Source organism: Crocodylus siamensis, chromosome 9 (genome assembly GCF_052110815.1).
Source record: "Crocodylus siamensis isolate JL-2025a chromosome 9, ASM5211081v1, whole genome shotgun sequence".
Classification (NCBI taxonomy): Eukaryota; Metazoa; Chordata; order Crocodylia; family Crocodylidae; genus Crocodylus; species Crocodylus siamensis.
Window position 1 is genome coordinate 1,150,954 of NC_143403.1, and position 7,471 is coordinate 1,158,424.

At 36.5% G+C, this 7,471-nt stretch overlaps 1 protein-coding gene across 5 annotated transcripts in view; it reads right to left on the minus strand.

Moving 5' to 3' along the window:
• ZFHX3 (zinc finger homeobox 3) overlaps positions 1-7,471 on the minus strand; it is an 832,685-nt gene that overhangs the window by 627,385 nt on the left and 197,829 nt on the right. The gene's annotated exons all lie outside the window — the stretch shown is intronic.

Sequence of the window (7,471 nt, forward strand, 5' to 3'; positions counted from 1 at the left end):
ACTATTCAAGTCAGTGATTTTATGCAACCAGAAAGAGTCATTACAATGTACTAATGAACTGCATTAAAAAATTAAAATGGATTGAGTTAGGGTAACTTTAAGCCTAAACATTCCTGCAAACCTGATATTCGCCACTACTTATAATGAAGAGAAAAAGTTAAATGAAGTGAAAATAAAGGCTGAATTGTTCTTTTCCTCACAGATCTCTTATGATCTATGTATCCACCAAATTTTAGCATAGCTGACATAAAAATAAGTTTACTGCATGTGTGTACGACTGAATTCGCTGAACAGAACAAGTACAGCAACACGCTCCAAACTGCCACAGTGGTCAGCTCTGTACTAGTATCAGTCCAGGCTTTCTTGTGTAAACCAGAAACCATCTATCATAAATACATAATCACTTTTAAATCCATCTCCTCCTCCCCCTGCCCCCCCAAAAGGATGCACGTAAAGTATGGTCTGTCCCTGAAATATTTCTTGCAAGTTACTAAGTGGATATAAAAGAACACAGGCCTAAAATAATCTGCAAATAGCTGTAACACAAACCCTGGAAAACACTTCTGGAGTTGGGGGGAGGGGGCAGGAATGCGTCCACTCTCAAAGACAATCGAAACTTTAAATTTGGGGGACAACGCTAGGGAAGAGGGGTCATTGTTACCAATTTCTTTAATAAATGTAAAGGATTATTACAAATCTTACATAAATTAAGTTTGCTTTTGAATATTTTTCTGATAATTGAACAAGCGTTAGACTGTATCAGGCTGTCACAGCTGTTACAATACATGAACCACGCTTACAGCAACAGCTTTCGTTCCACATTTTTGTGGAGTAGTTTCCATAGCACTGTGATCGGGTTTGCATATTTTTATACCACTTGCATACTGAAAATAAACGCTTGCATTCAAACTACTTTCACTCAGTGTATCTGGCACTTAAGTTTCCTGAAAAACAAGTATGCAACTCTGATTTAACACCAAGCAGTCATGGTGTAGCACCTTGTTTTATTTTTATTAAGTTATTTTTAGAATTGTTTTTCCCCTAAAGGAGCGACTAAATAGAGTATTAGAGGAAGCTTCAAAATATACAGTTTATCTGGACTGTCACCCAATTTAAACACTAAGGCAATCTTTTCCACTCGCAACAATATACAGCATTGTCAAAAACGCAGAATCCGGTAACAAAGCGTGCATAAAGGATGAGTCCTCAATTAAATGTCCAGGACAGAAAAAGTAAAAGGATTGGAAAAAATGTGTTCAGATGTTTTAATTAAATTGTGATTCTGTTGCAAAAGCACCTGTTTCATTAGTAAAGCCTAATGACACTTCACGATCATAGGTGCATGTTGGGAAAACACCTACAGTATCGAATGGGAACACAGGCTTCCAGAAACATCTAAATATTGTCACCTAAAGGAAATCCTGTAACAGGTTTACTAAATGTGAAGAGAACGTGCTGTATCTCAAATACTTTCTTCCTATTATTGCTCTGCGCAAGCAAACATGCTTTGGGTTGCATATTCTCCTAAGAAAACTCAAACACCTACAAACACTTGTTCTGAAAACGACACGATCCAAATCACACTAGATCGTCTCTCGCACACTCTCCGGTGCAGAATTAGATCTTAATTGGCTGCAATGGTTTACCTCGCTAAACTGCCAGAATACACATGTTGTCCAAACTGTGCCTCTAGCTGTTCAAGCCTCTCTAAATTAGCAGATTAAAAATTAGTAAGTTATAGCAATGCTTTTCACTTTAAATTTTAATAAGAAACAGAGACATCTTCTCTCTTTCTCTCTCTGTACCTCCCTCTCTTCTAAGAACAGAAGGCTGCTGGTGAAAGGAATGAAAATCTGGAAAGAATTTGGGGTGGACTGGCCAACCCCCTTTCATTTCCTTCAGATGTTTACAATCTAGCACCTTTCTGAAGACAAAGATGGGAAAAAAGCTATTTTTTCTTTTGACTGAAGGGTGAGACAGGGGGGTATTAAAAACTGATCAATGTAATTTTTTTCTCAGAAGTATTTGCACATCTGTGAAATAATGTAATTTATGAAAAAAATCTTTTTATATGACATTCATGATTATAGCCTGATCTGGAGAATTATTCAAATATAAAATTAAATGCTCAAAAACTAGCTGTGCTTTGGATGACTGAGCTTTTACCAGCTGTGCATCAAACTTCTATAATTCTATTAAAAGTATATAAGTGAGGCTTTCCAAGTATGTCTGAATCTCTTTAAAAAGCAACGTTACATTTCTAAACGGCTTTATGATCAGTTGCTTTTTGTTTTGCCTTGATTATCATCCCAGTGGTTGGATATGGCTTATCTGACCTTAAAAAAAAAAAAAAAAAGGAATGTATACCCATGGAAAGCGCTCTATAAATTATATTGTATTTTATTATCGCAGGGCTTAGGAAAAAATTGGCTCTTAAGAAAGGTTAAAAACCTTTAAAGTGAATTCTCCTGTTTGGTTAAAATTACTTTTGATTTAATATGATCCATCTGTAATCTGTACCTGGCCTCCCTCCCTCGCTCTCCTCCCCTCCCCACCCCTAAAAAGTCAAGTGCTGCAGCCAATGAAGTGGGGCAAGTCCAAAAGGAGTAGCATGCAAGCGTGTTGTCTGGTCCACATGGAACTGAAGTGCAAAAGTTTTCACCTTCTGCATATTTTACTGCTGTATCTATTTCCCCCTCCAATAAAAATACTGATCATGGTAAGTTGAAAAATAAAGTGCAAATGAGCATAAAATGGAAATGTATATAAGTAACATGTCTATCCCTTGTGCACCAGTTCCAGCACTCAGACCAGAAAGGGAGAGGCCTGTTCTCTGCTCTACCTAAGGTTAGAGGCAGCCTGCTCGAATTCGCACGGATCAAACCAGACCGAAACGCCAGGCGAGCTCCACACAATTCAGAATAAAAGTTCAGTTCTATGCTCAGCCTTGAAATATATTATTTTAGTAAGGATGCTTTCCAGTGTCACTGTAATCTAAAGGTTATAAATAATGTAATCCTGAAATGACATCTAGCTCACACGTGACAAATATTTTGAAGAGAAAGAAGAAATACAACCCAAAAAATGTACGAAGTGCTAGGGCAGAAGCCAGCCATTAAGAGAAGGAAAAAGAGAGAGAGAGAGAAAGAAAGATAGCGGAGAGAGAGAATACTAAAAAAGGCCACATTAGTAACATACAGGATCTGCAGTTATAGTTTAAAAAACACAGAGGCAAAATAAGGGATAAGATATTGTTTCTGCTGCCTAAGACAGACGGACTTTAATAACACTTAACAGAATGATGCACATTAATGATCTCAGAAAGCACTTCTTATGCCTCATCCATCATGCGAAGGAGAAAATGAAGCCTTCGACAGCATTAGGAATTATTCTAGATCTTGTCAGTAATTCGCAGCTTCTCTGTAGTATCGTAACACAAATTTGTGTGTATGAGACACTGACCATTAATCTAAGGGCTTTTTTTCACTCACCACAGCGTGCTGAGAATGTATCAGTCGTTTCATGGAGAAATTTCACATATGTAACCGTGCTAAAACAAGCAGGAAAAAGCAGCTATGTGGAAAGCAATATAAACAAAAAGATTGCAAAGAGCAATATTTGTTATGTAAAACCAAAATACATTATATACAGCATGTGTCTTCTGAATGGGCAACTACTGGTGTCTTCACTCAGAAATAGCCAGAATCTGAATAGATTAAAAAGTTGTTTAAGTTCACTCACACCAACCCTCCTACGTGTTCTTCCCCCTTATTAAAGAGTAAGAAAAATCCTGAATTTCTTCCTAAAGAGCCATGTATTTTTATAATTAGAAGCAAAGCAAATTTCAATATGAAACCTCATACAGTTAAATAAACAATAGCTTTTGGCAACATTTTCTGTAAGATGAAATCTGCTGTTAATGGCATGATGGTTGTTTCAAGCAGAATCCCCACTACAAAGGAAAAGGTTCATAAATATTTGTAGAACAAACTCCTTCTAAAAAATCCTCTGAGTACACTCCAAATTGATTTCTATACATGTAATGTAAAGATGAAAGTGAGATGGTTGTATGTAGTTTATGATAAATTAGAACTGCTTTTCTTCCAAAAGTCACATATACCAAACAGATGTATTTCTATGCAGATAGGAGAGAACACAACAACAAACACACTTGTCACATGGAATAAGGTGAATTGTTCTTGAAAGGTGAAGACACACACACACACACACACACACACACACACACACACACACACACACACACACACACACACACACACACACACACACACACACACCCCCAGCCAGATTTGCTCAAACACTAATCAAACAGTAACAATCACTACTCATAACACTTACAGGTTCTGAAAGAAATTCTTATTTTCCACTACTTGAAGTATGGCATATGACCACTAAGTACTACAAGCAGACCTTATGACTGCAGTGAAAACTGACAATTAAGTTAATTCTTCATCGTCCACAATAATGTTTAGTTGTATTTATTGTAAACGTATTTTGCAGCAAGTAATTTAAAATTATTTAGAAGGACATAAGTCAATGTTTAAAATTTCTACTGACCAAACAGTGGGAAAGTGATGTAAGAGGCACAAATGACAAACTATAGGCTCATTAGGAAAGTACAAATACCCATACAAGTCTGTTAACCCCCCTGACAAAACCTGAAAATTGGAAATCCAATAACTAAGCATCAATCAGGTCTGTAACTCTTGGACAAATATTCAGTCTGTGCATGATACTGATGTCATGAGTGAAACTAAGCATGGTTGAAAATTGAGGTTTTCATGAAATAACGAAGAGTAGATGTTGCATAAATACCGTTACTCCAGTTCACTCTTTCCTCCCGTTTTTATTCCCTCAGAAGTATATCAAATTTTTGTTCAGCTAATTCATGTTTATTCATGTATGGCTAAAAATTACCAATTAAAAATAACATGCAAATTTGAGTAGAGAAAGTTATAATATGTTCCATGCTAAGAGTTTACCACCAATGCTCTGGACATGAAGATTGTTTTTTTAAATTACATAAATTAGCTAGCTGGAACTACTTAGATTTCAGAGTCGAAACGTAGGCAATGTTTTCAAATATAAAAGGACCTAAAAGTATTAACTTTAAATTAATTAAACTACAGATTTAAATGTAACACCAATAGTCACTTTACCAAAAGCAACCCAACAAAACTCAAGGACTGGGCACAAGGAAGGTGAAAGAAAATGGTCTGTATTTCAGATGTTCTAATGTCTGGCCTGAATATACAGAAAACTGCTGGTAAACGTACCAAATAAAATGCAGTGGACTATTTTAAAACAGTTTCTCCATGACTTCCAATATGTTTAATATGATGATATGGAGAATTAACTATAACTAGAAACATATTCAACCCATAGAAACTCTCTTTAGAGAGCAAAATAAAAATGCAGCTTTTTTCAGTACAAAACAAACAAACAACAAAAATCCCCTAAACCTCCACTGTCTCTCTGCAAGTCTGCGTGCTCTCCAGTGCTGAGATAAAGACCCAATCTGCTCATCAAACACCTCCGGGCTCGGCCATCTAATAGGAACAAATTGGCAATGACTGCCCAAGCAAGTAACACAGGCCCACTGATTTGTAGATTGATACTGATGCCTAATGATCCCCTTGGGCAGATCAATAGCAACAATCCTCATCCCTGCCTTTCTTCTTTATTGGCACAGAAGACTGAAGCAAAGAGAAAGCAGTACGTATAAATGCACAGCACTTCAGGTGCAGAGAAAGACAGAGAGAAAGAGAGAATACAGGTGTTTAGAAATTATGTGAAAACTGCTGAAGTCCGATTCCTTAGCAACTCCTCTGAAACAGTGGTCAAGGAGAAGAGACCGTTGCAATTTTGTCAAAAAAGTATACGCAGAATTGCTAAATTGGTCTTTTACGCGGAAAAGAACAGCAGTGCTGAACTTGGAGGACCTTAATGCACAATGTAGGTGAAAGAAGCCAATGCTGTTTGCAGAAACAGCATCCAACTGGCACCTTTGTGTGTGATAGGGGAGGTTAACAGTGCAATGGATACAACCGGCCCATGGCATGCATTAGCTTATGGAAAATCCAGAATACATGAATAATGAAATTAGCAGGAGGAAAACTAATGTTCATAAAGAACGGCATTAAAAATAAAGTTAAGCTCTGTGAAAACTCGAAGAAGATGCAACTATTTAAGTTAGGAGAGATCAAGGAAAAGGTTCAACGTCCAGTGTTTTGGAAATCAGAGAGCACGGACAGGTGAATTTCTCCGGTGGATTATAAAGGGTTAGACACTAGTTCTTGCTGATCTCGGTTCTTTCCAGCTCTACATGCAGCTGTCTTTCTGTATTTAGTGAGCCATAGGATGATCAATCAGGCCGTTCCTACGAAGGACTTTTATTCAGTTAACAGAGAGTCACTTTCAGCCCCACCCCTTATGAAGACATGGTCATTTCAATTTACAGTTCTACTGAATTCCAATTATCCAATTAATATATTCCTTGAAAGATCCTAGCAATACCTAGGAAAATGAATGAAGTTGCTTTCCTCCCCTCCCAAATTAATACTAGTGGTACTAACTGTACTTTTAAGTGGTCATTTATATTATTAGGGTTATTGTTAGGGGTCAAAATCCATGCTAAACTTCTATACTGACTTTATGTGTATACAAAAAAAAATAAGGCTACATCAGATGTATCCCAGCTTTCAAGAAAACAACATACCTACAGACAAAATATTATTTTAAATTTTGACAGAAAACTTTGAGTCTGCTCATAGGACATTTTAATCTTTTAGTTACTTTTTATTTTCTTTTATTTAATTATGCTTGAAATAATCTCTTCCCCTCTAGCCACGTACATTTTAAAGTAGCCATAAGGCTCAGAGAACATTTTAAAATCACACACAGATCCACAACTAACTGCCTGAGAATCTGCTTTGTTCAGCAATCATTGTGGTAGTTTTATTCTTTATGCCTGTTTTATTAAAATGTGGATAAAGCAAAAAGCAAAGGATAAAATTAAATTTCATTGACTGTAAATTGCTAAAACATCCCTCCAATAAAAGATTTTCTTTTAATAACAAAAATGTCTTTTCCATCTTTTCACCCATCTCTTCTTCGTACATTCACAATAAAAATGGAACTGCATTAGGAACCTTTGTAATTCAACCCACTATATTTCATAAATTAATAATCTTCTGAATCCTGCATGCTGTCTTTTAACATGAGAAAGTTAAAGTCTTGTAGTAAGAGGATTTACATTGATGCTCGAAATATGCATGCACACCAAAGATCCAGGACTGACCATTTTAAAATTTAAATTTCACATTAATGATAAGTATAATCATTGCAATCATTGTCATCGTAACAATAAAAAGATGCATTCTGTTAGCCCCTGACATCAATCAACCGTGTGGTGAAAAATCAGAGCCCTTTCTCCCGTCTCCCCCCCTCC